Source organism: Salminus brasiliensis, chromosome 10, assembly GCF_030463535.1.
Source record: "Salminus brasiliensis chromosome 10, fSalBra1.hap2, whole genome shotgun sequence".
Lineage (NCBI taxonomy): Eukaryota > Metazoa > Chordata > Actinopteri > Characiformes > Bryconidae > Salminus > Salminus brasiliensis.
Genome location: NC_132887.1, coordinates 6097491 through 6115747, shown reverse-complemented (window position 1 = coordinate 6115747; position 18257 = coordinate 6097491). Strand labels below are relative to the sequence as shown.

General features: G+C 45.7%; 1 protein-coding gene across 3 annotated transcripts in view; it reads left to right on the top strand.

Moving 5' to 3' along the window:
• Positions 1–12366: 12366 nt before the first annotated feature.
• Positions 12367–18257, top strand: part of ston2 (stonin 2) — a 55353-nt gene continuing 49462 nt past the window's right edge. The window contains exon 1 of one of the 3 annotated variants that reach the window (XM_072689031.1): positions 12367–12501. The gene's annotated coding sequence lies outside the window, so the exon portion shown is untranslated. Of the gene's footprint in view, positions 12523–16996; positions 17008–18257 lie in introns of those variants that run through there. The other 2 variants (XM_072689030.1, XM_072689034.1) reach the window with 2 other exon arrangements.

The window sequence follows — 18257 nt, the reverse complement described above, 5'->3', positions numbered from 1 at the left end:
GGGTTAAGGTTCTGGACTGATGTTTTGGTGAGGGTTAAGTTCTGGATTGATGTTATGGTCAGGTTTGGATGTTGGATTGATGTTAATTCAGCGTCAGGAGCAGGTTCTGGACTGATGTTATGGTGAAGGTTAAGTTCTGGATTGATGTTATGGTCAGGTTTGGATGTTGGATTGATGTTAATTCAGCGTCAGGAGCAGGTTCTGGACTGATGTTATGGTGAGGGTTAAGTTCTGGACTGATGTTATGGTCAGGGTTGGATTTTGGATTTATGTTAAGGTCAGGGTTAGGTTTGGTTTTAGGGTTAAGTTCTGTGTTGATGAAAAGGTCAGGGATTGGTTCTGGACTGATGTTATGGTGAGGGTTAAGTTCTGGATTGAAGGTAATTTAGGGTCAGGGGTTGGTTCTGGACTGATGTTATGGTGAGGGTTAAGTTCTGGACTGATGTTAAGGTCAGGGTTAAGTTCTGGACTGATGTTAAGGTCAGGGTTGGATTTTGGATTGATGTTAATTCAGGGTCAGGGGCAGGTTCTGGACTGATGTTTTGGTGAGGGTTAAGTTCTGGACTGATGTTAAGGTCAGGGTCAGGGGTAGGTTCTGGACTGATGTTATGGTGAAGGTTAAGTTCTGGATTGATGTTATGGTCAGGGTTGGATTTTGGATTGATGTTTTTAAAATATCAATATAATAATTGTTAACCAAGTCATTCAAAGTGGTTTGCTTTGGAATTGTAGCTTCCTGATACAAGTTTTAAGAAGGTTTTGGTCTAAAAAACTGATTTTTTAAAATCCACTCAGAAAACACGAGTCAGTTCACTGGTGGTTTTGATTAGTAACTAAAATGTTGTAAATGTATTAGATATTTAGTAGAAGAGAAGTTCAGTGCAATTTAAGCATCAACTAACTCACCTGCACTGTTCAAGGTATAAGATCCTTAAAGGACTTCAATTTGAAAGTGTGAAGGAAACCTCACAAGGTGCTTTGAGCAACCTTTGAGAAAAGGTTTTAGAAGAAAGGGTTGGAAGGTTCCTCAGATCACCTTAAGAGGTTCCTCCACAGTTTCAAACTGAACCTCCAAATGTTCCTCAAGGATCGTATACTTTTTACCAGCGTACAGTGGGCAATCCATACGCATATACTGTAACTGGATATGACCCACATTCTTGATACCAGTTTCCTTCTGCTGGATATTATGTACTGAAGCATTTCTATTCACTGTGAATGTGTCGTTTTCACTGTAACCTTGTTTACACTCACTGTATTATTCATAGATGCCATCTGAAAGGCTCGGTGCGAATGCCGAGGTCCATTCTTAATTAAAGAGGCAGAGTCTGGAAATCATACACAAACTACCTCCCTGTACAGTGTCACCACACCCATGCTCGACTGGGTTGCTATGCAACTGCAGGGAAAGAAAGACAGAAAATGCACAAGAAGCGTGTTGCCAGACGCAGACAGAGAGAGTTCATCTATTTTGCAGTGGGTTATTTACCGGTTGGAGGAGTGGAAATGGTGATTACCCAGTTTTCTTTGCGCGACATTAGTTTCAAAACAGCAAACACCTGACATTATTAAATTCTGGATGGGTTTTAATGGATAGATGAAATTTGGCATGGCATCGAGCTTGGCACACATTTACTGCAAATATCACCATGGCAATCAAAAGGCTGTTTCATTTATTCAGTAAATGTTTTCTTGAGAGACTCCCGAGGGAAACTGGCACACAACGCCAGAACGCCGCTACAAAAGACATATTGCATGTTTTTGTTGCCAAGGAAACAAACAGAGGTGGCTCATACCAGTACACCGTGAACTTTTTTTCTGTACCTGACATCCCTGTTAAAAAAACAAAACAAAAAAAATGGCCAGTTTAAGCTGGTCAAGCTGATTAAGATTGTTGACCAGTTTAGCTCTGGACCAGTATTCAGGTATACAGGTGTTTTTATTGATGATTTAGCTGGTCTACAAGCGTGAGCCTACAGGACCAAGCTAGTCAACCAGCTTGTCGACCAGCATGACCAAGGTGGTCAACCAGTATGACCAGCATGACCTATACATACCTATATAGGCCCCAAATTGACATATTAGCTGGGATGGACTTCTAACTTGGTCAGGATAGTAATGCTGGTTGTGCTGGTTAACCACCTTGGTCATGCTGGTTATGCTGGTTCATACTGGCCAACCAGCTTGATCATGCTGCTAATACTGGTCAAGCAGCTTGGTCATGCTGGTCGTATTGGGTAACCAGCTTAGTCTTGCTGGTTGACCAGCATTACTAGCCTGACCAAGGTAAAAGTCCATCACAGCTAACATGTCCATGTGGGGTCTGTATAGGTCCCATCTGGAGTCTTTGATAGGACCAGGAGGGGTTAAACATGGACCTCTGACCAGCAAAGACCAATGTAGGCCATCTGAAACCAGCTACCAGCAAAAAAAGACATCTTTCCATGTTTAGCATAAACCCCCGTGCTCAGGCTGCAGCTGTGAGCAACTTCCACCTCCCCCAAAGTAGTTCTGGAGGGAAAGCGTCTGTGTTTGGGTGTTTGGAGCTCGTACCAAGCCTCTTCAGTAATTAGTATCTTATTTATTCAGTTTCCAAGGTAGCAGGAAATGGGGGTTCTCCTCAGAGGAAAAATCAATAAATGCTCTCCCCACGAAGGAACACGTGGAGAGCTGATAACTGTCCAAATCCGCCGTGCAGTGCCTTTAATTTGTCCCTCGGTCCTTGTAAGTCAGGCACAAATATGGGGGTATTACAGCAAATCTGTGGCATTAAGGGTGGGATGTTTGAATACATTTGCGAGTCTGTACACCTGGCCTTCATCTGGCTCATTTGCATGGTGGTCACAGGTTGGGGATTTGAAGTGAAATTACAATCAGGAAACCTGAACCGTGTCCAGACTTCTTCGTTTCTGATTTGTGTGTCCTGTTTGACCTTTTTTTTGTTGTGTTTACTTCAGTGCTTTATGTGATCTGTAAGTCAAATGTAAAGGAAGAATCAGACTGTAAAAAGTGTAAGGGTGGGGCAATGTCTGATTTTACTATATTTACTATATATACTATATACTATATTTACTAGATTTTAATTATTAATTTTAGAAAACACACACTCAGACACTTTGTTGTCTGCTGACCTGACCGTGTCACAACCTGTCTTATTGACCCACAGACAATAGCAGCAGTGTTAAACTGCTTTTGTATATATATATATAAAATGATAACCGGCGATATTGATGTTAATATTGTTTCTTCTTGCTACTTTTAATGATAATATTTATTATTATTATTATTATTTTTATTATTATTATTATTATTATTACTATTATTACTTATTTTATTCATTTTAATTGCTTAATGTTCATAAAGTTCATTCTGTGTTGTTTTGATGATGATTTAAATATGGTAATGCCAATAAAGCTCATTGATCTGTACTGAATTAAACTGTATTGAACTGAATGGGAGAGTAGAAACAGAAGGAAATGGGAAATGGGGAGAGAGATAGCCAGAAAGAAAAAAATTAGGGATAGTGGAGAAAACAGAGACAGTAGAGACTGAAAAATAGAGAAAGAGAGGAAGAGAGAGAGAGAGAGAGAGAGAGAGAGAGGGCAGGGAGAGAGAGAGAGAGAGAGAGAGAGAGAGAGAGAGAGAGAGAGAGAGAGAGAGAGAGAGAGAGAAGTGAAAAAAAAGAGGGGAAATAGGGAGAGGGCAAAAAGAACAAAAACAAAGGAAGGAAAATAGAGACAGAAGAAAAGAGGGGAAATATGAAGAAGAGAAAGAAGATGATCAGAAAGGTAGAACAAAAAATGAGAAAGAATAGAGAGGTAGAGAGAGATAAAGATTAGAGTAGAGAAAAGAAAAGAACCGAGAGGGATAAGAGAGCAAAAAAGAGAAGAGAGAGAGAGAGAGAGAGAGAGAGAGAGATGGTGGGGTGCTGCAGGTAATGAATTTGACATTTTCCATGCAGGCTATGCTGACAAAGCAGGTGGAAATGCCAGCCTGAATGACTCCCATTTCCACCACGGCTCAGCTGAAGTTTCCACACTGGCCGCTCTGCACTGCGCTGGACCTCTCTCACTTTCTCTCTCTCTCTCTCCCTTTCTCTCTCTCTCTCTCTCTCTCTCTTGGTCCTTCCTTTTCTCCCTCTCTCTTCTTTTCATATCTCTCCACCCCTTCCATTTCTCTCTCTTTCTCCCTCTCTCTCCTTTTACAAATGAGTCTGCGGTAAAATTAATGTCCTGTAACCGCGCTGCTAACTGCAGGTACCACATTTCTGCTCTCCGTGCAGCTAATGCCCTTGATCTTTCATTAGGACTCTACCTAAAGCACCTGAGGGGGAGCTGGAGCCAGCAGAGCGAAGGACAGTGCACAGTGAGCGAGTGAGAGCGAGACAGAGAGAGAGAGAGAGAGAGAGAGAGAGAGAGAGAGAGAGAGATAGAGGAAGAGATGACCAGGCTTAGGCCATTCTCTCATCCTTCAGAAACGGGGAGTCATCAAACTCCAACGCTGTCCTTCTCCCTTCACTGCCCAACTTGGCCTCCATTTCTCTTCCAGAGGGTTCTGCCTGGACTGTGGCAGAAATGAATTTTCACTGTAAACAGAGTTCAGCTTCTTATACTGCACATGAGGTAACAAGCAGTTCACAGAGGTTTTACAGAAGAGGGAGAATTTACAGAGACAAAAGGTCTACATTGTTAAAGCCCCTGGGAACCTAAATCTGCTGAGCTTTCCTCCTGATTAAGTTCATCTGGCTCCTCAGGGCCCCCGGTGTAAATGTACAAAGCAATGTCTGCTGTATTTCGCCAGTATTGCTCTCCTCCTCATGTGGAATGGATGTTCCTAAAAGGATTTTGTCCTATTCCTCCCAATTTGGTACTGCCAAAGAACTCACCATCTGTAGCTCCCCCTAGCTCTAGCAATGCCCCCAACACTAGGAGAGTAAGGACCTAACACATGTCTCCTCCCATACACGTAAAGCCAGCCATCACCTCTTTTCAAAATTGCCGACAATGCAGCACTGCCAAGCAGCCGACACGCTCGGAGGAAAGCAGCATGTCCCCAGCTAACAGATGCCCGTGCTGACCAACATCTCGCCATCTACCCATCAGGAGAGAGTATAGCCAAGTCTGCTCTGTCTCTGACTCCGGCTGCTAATGACAAAGTGGCATGGCTTGTGATTCGAAAAACGTGGTCATGCTTACCTCAGCATAACCCTGACCAGTCGCAAGCCTTATATGGCTCCGCCTTCTCTACAGGACTGAGCAACCTGGTAAGCTAAAGCTAAAGCTAAAGCTAAACCTACGAGTTAAAGATCGGGAGCAGCTGCTTTACGTGCTCAGTCTTCCTTTCGCTTCAGCGAGTGCCTAGTTGGATGGGAGGTCCCAATGCAGCACCGTAGCTGGGGAGATCCACCCCCCGGCTAAATACCCTGGCACTGCCAAGGGCATTAACATGTAGTTTGTCCCACCTTTGCTGCAGTTACAGTGGCAGTGGCAGGAACATCGCTGTGAGGATTTAACTGCATTCATCCATGAAAGCATTAGTGAGATCAGGTACTGTTTCTGGATGGCTGGCTCCATATCGGATGAAGCCCCATCTCTCCATAGAATGCAGTACCATGGCTCCACATCCCCACATTAGGGGCCTTATACCCCTCCAGCTGACCCTTGGCAAAGGACATGGTGACCTTAGGTTCATGTGCATCTTCCCCAGAGCAACTCCACTCTCATTCTATTGGTGACGCTTTCCTATGGAGATTATACTATAAGTTGCGTCAGCAGTGGCAGCTGTATTTATTGAAAAGAAGGCGTGTCCGGATACTTTTGGACATAAAGTATGGAGTGTACAAAATTGGAGGTTTTTACAAACACACAGAAGGTCACGCTGGGTGTGATCCAATTTCAGTGCCAAATCTCCGAAATCCACAGAGTTACGCAACCCCTCTCCAGCATGGTTATGTATTCTACCACCTGCTCCAACAGGAAACGATCCCTATTGGACGAAGAGTGTAAAACCTATGACTGAGCCATGCCATGCCAGGGCAGGGTGAGGGAGCAGAGGCCTTTGGGAAAGCACTTTGCACTATCGATCACACCTCAACGCGGAGCGGCAATCAAACCAAGCCTATTAGTCCCTTCCTCGTACAGTCGGGCCACCTGCCGACAAAGGAGGGCCCATTGATTTGCCATGACTTAATTGAGAACTTATTTAGAGAATTAATGTGTCTTGGCGCGCGGCTGCAGTTACGGCGATCCAGAGTGCCATTATAAAATCAGGCTGTTTGATGGATTCATTTGGGCCTGTTTACAGATGCAGATCTTGCGCTGCAATCTCATTTAACTGGACAGATTTACTCTCCCTCAGTGGCCAGCTGTATTCATCAGACTTTTATAACGTTGGGGGGGTCTGAGGGAACCACACTGGATTAGAAATGAGCATGAGACTTATTAGATCAACTCTCAAATTAAAACTCACCGGGGACAAGTCATAATGTCTCACTTACCGCTGATGGCAGCCTGGGAGTCGGCGGATTGTCTTTGCTGAGCTGCGGATGTGTTTGCGGGGAGGCATGAATATGCATGCGAGGCAGGCTGCGGTGCGTTGCGTTGCGTTGTGAGTCGATGTGAAATTTACTCAGCGCTTGTCTTCTGATACTCCACAACCGAATCAGTGCCCTTACTAGTCCATAGCGTGTTCATCATTTTGACGACATTGAAGGAGAGGGCGAAGAAGGAGGGGACATGCAGACAGACAGAGAGAGAGAGAGAGAGCGAGAGAGACTCTTTTTTTAATTGCGATGAAAGTAGGTTAACCGGGGGATAAATTATGGCCATAATGTAGAATGGATGAAAGGCTGGGGATGAGGAGGCAGGCCCTGTCTCTAACCTTGAACTCCTAATGTGCTACATGCATCTGCTCAGAGGAATCCATTTCCCTCCCAGCGGTCTTCTCCCTGCACGCAGAACTCTTCCATTACCACATAACACATCTACCTCATACCTACAACACGGACAATGGGGCCTGGAATGGAGCACAGCAGGCACTGAGTGGGGATGTGAGTATGATATGGCAGTAAAAGTTAATCTACAGCAGCATAGGTGGAGGAGTTTCCAGTGGAGATAAGAGGAACAAACCCCCTGCCCGGTGTCTGCCTCCCTCACCCTCTCACTCTCTCAGAGTTTACAGTTCTACCGTACACGATAGGCTAGCTTCCCGGCCCCAGATTAAACCTAAATCTAGACTAAAAAGAATTTCCAAGAGATCTAGGCCACTGTCATTGACACAGGTGTTCAATCAAACTCTCACAGCTTGTAAACTCCCCATAGAAAGGCATTGTCAACAGAATGGGAGACTTTTGGGGTAGACACACATGAGCCATGCCCAATGCCTGGTGTTATACTGTATAGAGGGGTATGAAGCCCCGGGAGTGGAGTAGTGATGGAGTGATGTACCTTCGGGATGAGCTGGGGTGATGATCCAGAACTAATTATCCAGCAACCTGACCTCACTAATGCTGCTGTGACTGCATTTGTATTGTTATACATCACCCATTTCCATGGTTACACTACAGCCTTTTCCATAGTTATGCTCAATGCATTTGTATGGTTTCGCTTCACCCGTTTCCATGGTTACGCTACGGTCTTTTTCATAGTTGTGCTTCATACATTTCCATGGTTACGCTACAGCCTTTTACCATGGTTTTGCCTTACCCAGTTCCCAAGCTGTGCTTCTGTCTTTTTAATAGTTGTGCTTCATGCATTTTCATGGTTGTGCTCCACCCATTTCCATGGTTACGCTACAGTCGTTTTCATTGTTGTGCTTCATGCATTTCCATGGTTATGCTACAGCCTTTTCCATGGTTTTGCCTTACCCATTTCCCAAGCTGTGCTTCTGTCTTTTTAATAGTTGTGCTTCATGCATTTTCATGGTTATGCTCCACCCATTTCCATGGTTACGCTACAGTCTTTTTCATAGTTGTGCTCCACCCATTTCCATGGTTAGGCTACAGTCTTTTTCATAGTTGTGCTTCATGCATTTCCATGGTTATGCTACAGCCTTTTCCATGGTTTTGCCTTACCCATTTCCCAAACTATGCTTCTGTCTTTTTCATAGTTGTGCTCCACCCATTTCCATGGTTAGGCTACAGTCTTTTTCATAGTTGTGCTTCATGCATTTTCATGGTTATGCTTCACCATTTCCATGGTTAGGCTACAGCCTTTACCATAGTTATGCTCAATGCATTTGTATGGTTTCGCTTCACCCATTTCTATAGATAAGCCACAGTCTTTTTCATAGTTATGTTTCATATATTTCCATGGTTACGCTACAGCCATGGTTATGCTACAACCTTTTCCATGGTTATGCCTTACCCATTTCCCTAGCTATGCTTCTGTCTTTGTCATAATTGTGCTTCATGCTTTTTCATGGTTATGCTCCACCCATTTCCATGGTTACGCTATAGCCTTTTTCATAGTTGCACTACACCCTTTTTTTCATAATTTCCTCCACTGTTACATTTTCGCTTCGTACATTTCTATAGTTATGCTTCAGTTTCTCACCCATTTCCATAGTTACGCTACATCCTTTTCCACAGTTATGTTTGAACCACTTGCATGTTACAGCTCCAGCTTTGAGCTATTAGATAACTCTATAATAAGTAAACCTCATAGTACCCCCACTCTCCTGCAGCCTGACACTGGTGGGGATGTGTGACGGGGTGGTAAAAGTTCCTTCATCTAAGTGATGACAGCTTAAATGTGAGGCTGAACGTCCTGTGCTCGGATGCCAGGGCTGTGGGATTTCCGAGACGGCTTTTCTACGAGGGAAATGGCGGTGGGGGGTTGGGGGGCAGACGACTGCTGTCCCTAGCAACAGTGTTAGAGCACAGGCGTCACTAGCAGTTATGCAACACGTTAACACAGACAATCATGGCTAGGCCAGAGAGTGAGCTAGCTGTTCCATTGAAGGGCTCAAAAAACTCAACAGGGGTTCTCCTCGACTCCACACAGAAATTTACACCCACACACAGACGCAGAACTCACTGCTGCTGCCGCCACTGCTAAAAATAAAGCCCTTTTTTCCTTTGCGGAGGGATTTACAGAAATGTTTCTGACTTTGAAAGCATGACCGATAGGCAGGGCAGAAAGGCTCAGAGAAGTTAAGCAGGAAGAGGATCTTTCTCTCATCTGGAAAGGCAGCTGGCTCGGGCAACAGTGATCACACACACACTGCTATGTTTAGCTCTTGGCCTGGGCCCTGAGTCCATCACTGTGCTGTAAACAGTCCCTTATTAAAGAGTAGACTTGGCAAAGCAACTTGCCTAAACGTTTAGCATTACGTGGTTACCTAATTGCTCTTCCTGCAGACTGAAGCACAACATGCCACGCCATGTAGACTGGAGCTGACTGGCAGGACAGCCACCCAAAACCCGCCACACTGTAATCACCATGAGCTCAGTCTGTTCTGTATAGAAAACACGGCACCCTCGGTCGTCTATCAGTGCATTCGCATCAGAGATAACTGTAGCAGCACAATTCTAGTTCTAATCAGGTTAATCCATATGGCTCTTCTGAAAAGTGAAAAGTCGGCTTTACAGAGCGTAAGTGAGAGGCTATTTCCGGCTTAGGTGGGTGATTCTTCAATTAAGGGATCTTAATTTACCAAGACTGGGCTTATATAGCAAGCATTTCGTCAAGGAAACGCAGAACGGTTGCACAGCTTAAGTACTTTCCACTTTCATGATGTTGCTAGGCTGTTGTTACATGGTTACTAGGGTGAACTCTCTTTGCTAGCTGGTTGCTATGGAGTAGCTAAGTTGTTTCTATGGTGTTGTCAGGTGGTTGCTATGGTGTTGCTAGATGGCCGCTATGATATCCCAAATGGTATCCCAGGTGACTGTTATGGTGTTACTAGGTGGTTGCCAGGTGGGCTTATATAGCAACTAAAAAAGTGCATTTCCCGAAAGCAACACCGAATGGATGCACAGCTTAAGTGGTTCCTACTTCCATGCTGTTGCTAGGCTGTTGTTACATGGTTACTTGGGTGAAACTGTCCTTGCTAGCTGGTTGCTTTGGTGTTGCTAGGTGGTTTCTATGGTATTGTTAGGTGGTTGCTATGGTGTTGCTAGATGGCTGCTATGATATCCCAAAAAGTTGTTATGGTTTGGCCAAGTGGTGGCTAGGTTGTTGCTATGTGGTTGCTGTGGTATCCCAGGTGACTGTTATGGTGTTACTAAGTGGTTGCCAGGTGGGCTTATATAGCAAATAGAAAAGTGCATTTCCCAAAAGAAACGCAAAACGGTTGCACAGCTTAAGTGGTTCCCACTTCCATGCTGTTGCTAGGCTGTTGTTACATGGTTACTAGGATGAACTGGTTGCTATGGTGTTGCTAAGTTGTTTCTATGGTGTTGTCAGGTGGTTGCTATGGTGTTGCTAGATGGCTCCTATGATATTCCAATTGGTTTGTTTGGTGTTGCTAAGTGGTTGCTAGGTGGTCGCTATGTGGTTGCTGTGGTGTACCAGGTGAGTGTTATGGTGTTACTAAGTGGTTGCCAGATGGGCTTATATAATAACTAGAAAAGTGCATTTCCCAAAAGAAACGCAGAATGGTTGAACAGCTTAAGTGATTCCCACTTCCATGCTGTTGCTATGCTGTTTCTACATGATTACTAGAGTGAAATTGTCCTTGCTAGCTGGTTGCTATGTTGTTGGTAATGGTACTACTACAAGGTTGCTAGGCTGTTTCTATGGTGGTTGCTATGGTGTTGCTAAGGTGTTGCTATGGTGTGGCTAAACGGTTGCTAGGTGGTTGCTAAGGTGTTTCTATGTAGTTGCTGTGGTATACCAGGTGACTGTTATGGTGGTACTAAGTGGTTGCCAGGTGGGCTTATATAACAACTAGAAAAGTGCATTCTCACTCTGTCCTCATGGCTGACCTGTGCTCCCCTGTCGGTCAGGGGCTGCGTCCCAATTGCGCACCACACTACGTGCCTTGATAGTTCGGGTTTGACAGAGTAGCACTAACCCGTTTTGTACTAACAGAAACTGGTGAAGCGTTGCTATGCCAACATACATGACTGCAGGTTGACTACTGACACCATCGATGCTGCACTTGCATCATTATCCACCTATTTTAATAATAACTGTTCCAGACCTGAGGAGCTCCTTCCTCTCTGTTTTGCACTGAACTGCGGGATAATAGTGTCCAGGGGAGCCGTATCGGGGGTGAAGTTAGGACGACTCTACGGGCCTGTGACTGACAGGGGACCTAAAACATTCATTCATTGATTATTTTGCCACTATTGTCAAATTGTGTGGTCCAGTGTAAAATCCCTGGAAGTGCCCTTATTAGTGCCCATCGTAACCAAACTCAAAAACTGACCGGATCTAAGTGTGCATCAGGGATATTTGAGTATACTCAGATTTGACACTGATATATATATATATATATTACGTACTACATACTCCAAAAATAGTTAACAATACCAATTAATACACCTAGGATGCAACTAGGATGCACCGTCTGTTTCCATAGTTACGACATAAAGGTAAAAGTGGGGTGTTACCTTTAAAACACTGCGTTGCGGTAATAACGGTAATATTGGAAATAGTAAAATATTGTTTAAAATGGGTGAAATTTGGATAGATATGGATGCAAATACTATATTTGTGCATATTTTATATTATATGAGTAAGTTATTATAAAAATGCACATTTCTCTTTTTTCTCTATTTTTTTTTAAACAGAGGTGTTTAAAAGTCTGGGTTGGGGACAAGGCCAAAGCTGCAAAGTACTAATGTTTACAACCTTTAAAAAATCAATTTATTTATTTATTTATTTATTGATATAATTTATTTATTTATTTCTGGTGATGGAATAAATAGTATTAATACCTAAGCTATTTATTTTATAATATTTTTTGCTTACATAACCTAACAATCTGGGCACATAAGAGTCCCCCTAATTAAAGAACCATCCATACACAAAAGTATAGGCAATAGTATAGGCATGTGATGCATGGTTTCAAGCACTGTGTCGCCACCTTCTGGACAACCCGATACTGTGCGAGTAAAGACACGTCAAATCCCGCTAAACAAACTCATTTTAGTGTCTTAACTCATTACAAACAGCCTGAATTTACACTGAAATGTCCAGAAGCGCAGTGTTTGGAAGCCCAGTGCTCGCCATGGGCTCTGCACGTTCCGGGGCTGCAGGGGCGGTCCTGATCCAGCAGAGGGCGCACTGTAACTTCCCATTTAAAACCTAAACACGGGTAAAAGGCAGTAACTCCAGCCTACTTTGAAAGCATGACCAAGATACAGCGCGTGGGACGGAGCACCGCCTCCTGATCAGCAGTATTTTGGCGTAAATCGTCGCATTAAGCGCAGTTTGTGTCCTGAAGCAGCAGGGAAGCGAACTTTTCGCCCAGCGGTGACGTAAGGCAGAGGCACCGGCAGCCGCCCAATCAGATCACAGCAAGGTGGCGGAGGTTTCCCGGGAGATTCGCTGCGTAAGCCAAAGCAAGCGCGAGGTGTTTGTTTACCTGTTTACTTGTTTACCTGTTTACGTGTTTACTTGTTTACGTGTTTACTTGTTTGTGTGCAACATAACTCTACGCGGTCTCTGCTTTGTGGCGGTTTGTCGCTGTTTTGGACGCTCGGGTTTATGTTCCGTGTGTTAAACTTTAACAGCGGTGTCGCTCCAGCAGGCAGGGGGACAGGGACGAGTAGAGCCGGTAACCAGGGTAGGTAGGGTAGGTAGAGTAGGTGGCTAGGTAGAGTAGGTGGCTAGGTAGGGTAGGGTAGCTAGGTGGGAAGGTAGGGTAGGTAGCTAGGTAGAGTAGGTGGCTAGGTAGAGTAGGTGGCTAGGTGGGAAGGTAGGGTAGGTGGCTAGGTGGGAAGGTAGGGTAGGTGGCTAGGTAGAGTAGGTGGCTAGGTAGAGTAGGGTAGCTAGGTGGGAAGGTAGGGTAGGTAGCTAGGTAGGGTAGGTGGCTAGGTAGAGTAGGTGGCTAGGTAGAGTAGGGTAGCTAGGTGGGAAGGTAGGGTAGGTAGCTAGGTAGAGTAGGTGGCTAGGTAGAGTAGGGTAGCTAGGTGGGAAGGTAGGGTAGGTGGCTAGGTGGGAAGGTAGGGTAGGTGGCTAGGTGGGAAGGTAGGGTAGGTGGCTAGGTGGGAAGGTAGGGTAGGTAGGGTAAGTGGCTAGGTGGGAAGGTAGGGTAGGTAGCTAGGTGGGAAGGTAGGGTAGGTGGCTAGGTAGCTAGGTATGGTAGGGTAGCTAGGTGGGAAGGTAGGGTAGGTAGCTAGGTAGAGTAGGTGGCTAGGTGGGAAGGTAGGGTAGGTGGCTAGGTAGAGTAGGTGGCTAGGTGGGAAGGTAGGGTAGGTAGCTAGGTAGAGTAGGTGGCTAGGTGGGAAGGTAGGGTAGGTGGCTAGGTAGAGTAGGTGGCTAGGTGGGAAGGTAGGGTAGGTGGCTAGGTAGAGTAGGTGGCTAGGTGGGAAGGTAGGGTAGGTAGCTAGGTAGAGTAGGTAGCGTAGGTAGCTAGGTAGAGTAGGTAGCTAGGTGGGAAGGTAGGGTAGGTAGCTAGGTAGAGTAGGTAGCGTAGGTAGCTAGGTAGAGTAGGTAGCTAGGTGGGAAGGTAGGGTAGGTAGCTAGGTAGAGTAGGTGGCTAGGTGGGAAGGTAGGGTAGGTGGCTAGGTAGAGTAGGTGGCTAGGTGGGAAGGTAGGGTAGGTAGCTAGGTAGAGTAGGTAGCGTAGGTAGCTAGGTAGAGTAGGTAGCTAGGTGGGAAGGTAGGGTAGGTGGCTAGGTAGCTAGGTATGGTAGGGTAGCTAGGTGGGAAGGTAGGGTAGGTAGCTAGGTAGAGTAGGTGGCTAGGTGGGAAGGTAGGGTAGGTGGCTAGGTAGAGTAGGTGGCTAGGTGGGAAGGTAGGGTAGGTGGCTAGGTAGCTAGGTATGGTAGGGTAGCTAGGTGGGAAGGTAGGGTAGGTAGCTAGGTAGAGTAGGTGGCTAGGTGGGAAGGTAGGGTAGGTGGCTAGGTAGAGTAGGTGGCTAGGTGGGAAGGTAGGGTAGGTAGCTAGGTAGAGTAGGTAGCGTAGGTAGCTAGGTAGAGTAGGTAGCTAGGTGGGAAGGTAGGGTAGGTAGCTAGGTAGAGTAGGTAGCTAGGTGGGAAGGTAGGGTAGGTAGCTAGGTAGAGTAGGTAGGGTAGGTAGCTAGGTAGAGTAGGTGGCTAGGTAGAGTAGGTGGCTAGGTAGGGTAGGGTAGCTAGGTGGGAAGGTAGGGTAGGTAGCTAGGTAGAGTAGGTGGCTAGGTAGAGTAGGTGGCTAGGTGGGAAGGTAGGGTAGGTGGCTAGGTAGAGTAGGTGGCTAGGTAGAGTAGGTGGCTAGGTAGGGTAGGGTAGCTAGGTGGGAAGGTAGGGTAGGTAGCTAGGTAGAGTAGGTGGCTAGGTAGAGTAGGTGGCTAGGTGGGAAGGTAGGGTAGGTGGCTAGGTAGCTAGGTATGGTAGGGTAGCTAGGTGGGAAGGTAGGGTAGGTAGCTAGGTAGAGTAGGTGGCTAGGTGGGAAGGTAGGGTAGGTGGCTAGGTAGAGTAGGTGGCTAGGTGGGAAGGTAGGGTAGGTAGCTAGGTAGAGTAGGTAGCGTAGGTAGCTAGGTAGAGTAGGTAGCTAGGTGGGAAGGTAGGGTAGGTAGCTAGGTAGAGTAGGTAGCTAGGTGGGAAGGTAGGGTAGGTAGCTAGGTAGAGTAGGTAGGGTAGGTAGCTAGGTAGAGTAGGTAGGGTAGGTAGCTAGGTAGAGTAGGTGGCTAGGTAGAGTAGGTGGCTAGGTAGGGTAGGGTAGCTAGGTGGGAAGGTAGGGTAGGTAGCTAGGTAGAGTAGGTGGCTAGGTAGAGTAGGTGGCTAGGTGGGAAGGTAGGGTAGGTGGCTAGGTAGCTAGGTATGGTAGGGTAGCTAGGTGGGAAGGTAGGGTAGGTAGCTAGGTAGAGTAGGTGGCTAGGTAGAGTAGGTGGCTAGGTGGGAAGGTAGGGTAGGTAGCTAGGTAGAGTAGGTGGCTAGGTAGAGTAGGTGGCTAGGTGGGAAGGTAGGGTAGGTGGCTAGGTAGCTAGGTATGGTAGGTAGCTAGGTATGGTAGGTAGCTAGGTAGAGTAGGTGGCTAGGTAGCTAGGTATGGTAGGTAGCTAGGTAGAGTAGGTGGCTAGGTGGGAAGGTAGGGTAGGTGGCTAGGTAGCTAGGTATGGTAGGTAGGGTAGGTAGAGTAGGTGGCTAGGTAGAGTAGGTGGCTAGGTAGCTAGGTATGGTAGGTAGGGTAGGTAGAGTAGGTGGCTAGGTAGAGTAGGTGGCTAGGTAGCTAGGTATGGTAGGTAGGGTAGGTAGAGTAGGTGGCTAGGTGGGAGGGTAGGGTAGGTAGATTCAAGATTCAAAGCTTTATTGTCATAGGCACAGTAAGGAAACTAGTTTCCCTGTACAATGAAATTCTTACTTTGCTGCCCACATTGGATGTCATAGAATAAAAAGTATAAATATAAATAGACAAATAACAAGGATCAAAAATTAAACATGCAGAGAATATATAAAATAAAATATAAAATGTAAACAATTTAGAATTATACAGGCTATATACATTGTGCAGGTATGTGCTACATTAGTTACATTGTAACAGTCTGTAGTAAACTGGTGTTTGTGCTAAATGAGCTGAAATATAACCATACAAGAACAGTTACATGTGCAAAACGATGTGTGCAGCTGTATGCAGCCACAAACAGTCAAGTACAGTAGTGCAACTATTCATGTGCAAAATGATATGAGTTAGTGCAATTGTTATAAATACAGTGATGTCCATGAGGGGAGCCATCAGCTCAACTGTTTAAGAGTCTGATGGCTGTGGGAAAGAAAGAGTTCTTTAATCTGGTAGTCCGGCATTTCACGCTTCTGTACCTCCGACCTGAAGGTAGAAGTGTAAATAGTCCATGTTGGGGGTGGGTGGAATCTTTGATGATGGAGGCAGCTCTCCTGTGGACTCTGAGATTGTAGATGCTCTGCAGAGAGGGTTGTGCCATCTTGGTGATTTTGGTAGCAGTCTTTACCACTCTCTGCAGGCGTTTGCGGTCCTTCACAGTAGTTCTGCCATACCACACAGTGAGGTAGAGTAGGTGGCTAGGTGGGAAGGTAGGGTAGGTAGAGTAGGTGGCTAGGTAGCTAGGTGGGAAGGTAGGGTAGGTAGCTAGGTAGAGTAGGTAGCTAGGTGGGAAGGTAGGGTAGGTAGCTAGGTGGGAGGGTAGGGTAGGGTAGGTGGCTTGGTGGGAGGGTAGGGTAGGGTAAGTGGCTTGGTGGGAAGGTAGGGTAGGTAGCTAGGTGGGAGGGTAGGGTAGGGTAAGTGGCTAGGTGGGAGGGTAGGGTAGGTGGCTTGGTGGGAGGGTAGGGTAGGGTAGGTGGCTTGGTGGGAGGGTAGGGTAGGGTAAGTGGCTAGGTGGGAGGGTAGGGTAGGGTAAGTGGCTAGGTGGGAGGGTAGGGTAGGGTAGGTGGCTTGGTGGGAGGGTAGGGTAGGGTAAGTGGCTAGGTGGGAGGGTAGGGTAGGGTAGGTGGCTTGGTGGGAGGGTAGGGTAGGTGGCTTGGTGGGAGGGTAGGGTAGGGTAGGTGGCTTGGTGGGAGGGTAGGGTAGGGTAAGTGGCTAGGTGGGAGGGTAGGGTAGGGTAGGTGGCTTGGTGGGAGGGTAGGGTAGGGTAAGTGGCTAGGTGGGAGGGTAGGGTAGGTGGCTAGGTGGGAAGGTAGGGTAGGTAGCTAGGTATGGTAGGTAGGGTAGGTGGCTTGGTGGGAGGGTAGGGTGTTTTTACACGCGGTGCAGATTGTGTGGTTTTATGGTAGATAGCTAGGGGGGAAGGTAGGGTAGGGCCTACAGCCTCGCGGATCCTCTTTGAGCTTGCTCTTTCAGTACACGCGAGTGTTTACAGGCTGACTGCTGGGCTGCTCTGTTGGTTTAAGAACTGAAGGTGTCTTCAGTGGTCAAACACTTCTTGTAAAGTGAGCTGGTCATTAATGGTATGTTGTGTTTGTCTATCTATCTGTCTATCTATCTGTCTATCTATCTATCTATCTATCTATCTATCTGTCTGTCTGTCTGTCTATCTATCTGTCTATCTATCTGTCTATCTATCTGTCTATCTATCTATCTATCTATCTATCTGTCTGTCTATCTATCTATCTGTCTATCTGTCTGTCTGTCTATCTATCTATCTATCTATCTATCTATCTATCTATCTATCTATCTATCTGTCTGTCTATCTATCTATCTATCTATCTATCTATTTATCTATCTGTCTGTCTGTCTGTCTGTTTCTATCTACAATATATGGGCAAAAGTTTTGGGACACCTGCTTGCTCATTCTGTGTTATGAAACCAAGGGTATAAAAAAAAGAGGTTCTCCTGCTTTTGTTGGAGTAACTGTCTCTACTGTCCAGAGAAGAAGACTTTCTACTAGATTTTGGAGGAGCTCTCATCCCAAAAGTACTGGATGGAGCTCCTCCACCATCATTCCAGAGAACACATTTCTTCCACTGCTCCACAGCTCAGTGCTGGGGGGCTTTATACCCCTCTAGCCCACTCCTGGCGTTAGACAGCAAGGTGCCAATAAGTTCATGATGATTATCTGCTCCAGAGAGTCCTATTCTATTGGCAGTATTTCTTCTCTACAGGGACTAGACAAGCTGTGTTTGTGCATTTGCACATCCGTATGTCAGTAATGGGAACAACTTAAAGTAGCTGAATGTAGAGCTGGGCAATATGATGATATTTTATTGTATCGTGGTGAATTGTGTTAGTGTGATGGACGATAAGCTTTTCTAAGCGTATCGAGAATATTGGCAGTGCTTAATAAATGATCAGCAGCAGGTTTCATTACTTACAGTGTAATTAGATGAATTGCAGCAGATGCTGAGTAAAAATCACTGTGTTCAGTACGGGAGAGGATCTGAATAGTAGTTTTTTAAGAATCTGACAATACTAATAAATATCGTGATATAGTATTTTTATCGTATCGCCCAGCCCTAGCTGCATGCATTGATTAGAAGGGGTGTCCACAGATATGTGGACATATACTGTATCTATCTCTCTGTCTCACTTTCTCGCACACTTGCTCCTGTTGAATATAAAAAGCAGGCTTATTATAACTTATAGAAGTAATGAATTGAGGTACCGGTGAGATTCAGTAAGCTCTCCTAAGTTTCTGAAACTCCCAGTAATTGATTTGGTCTGCCTCAGTTTGGTAATGCATTCCTCACCCAGAGCTCAT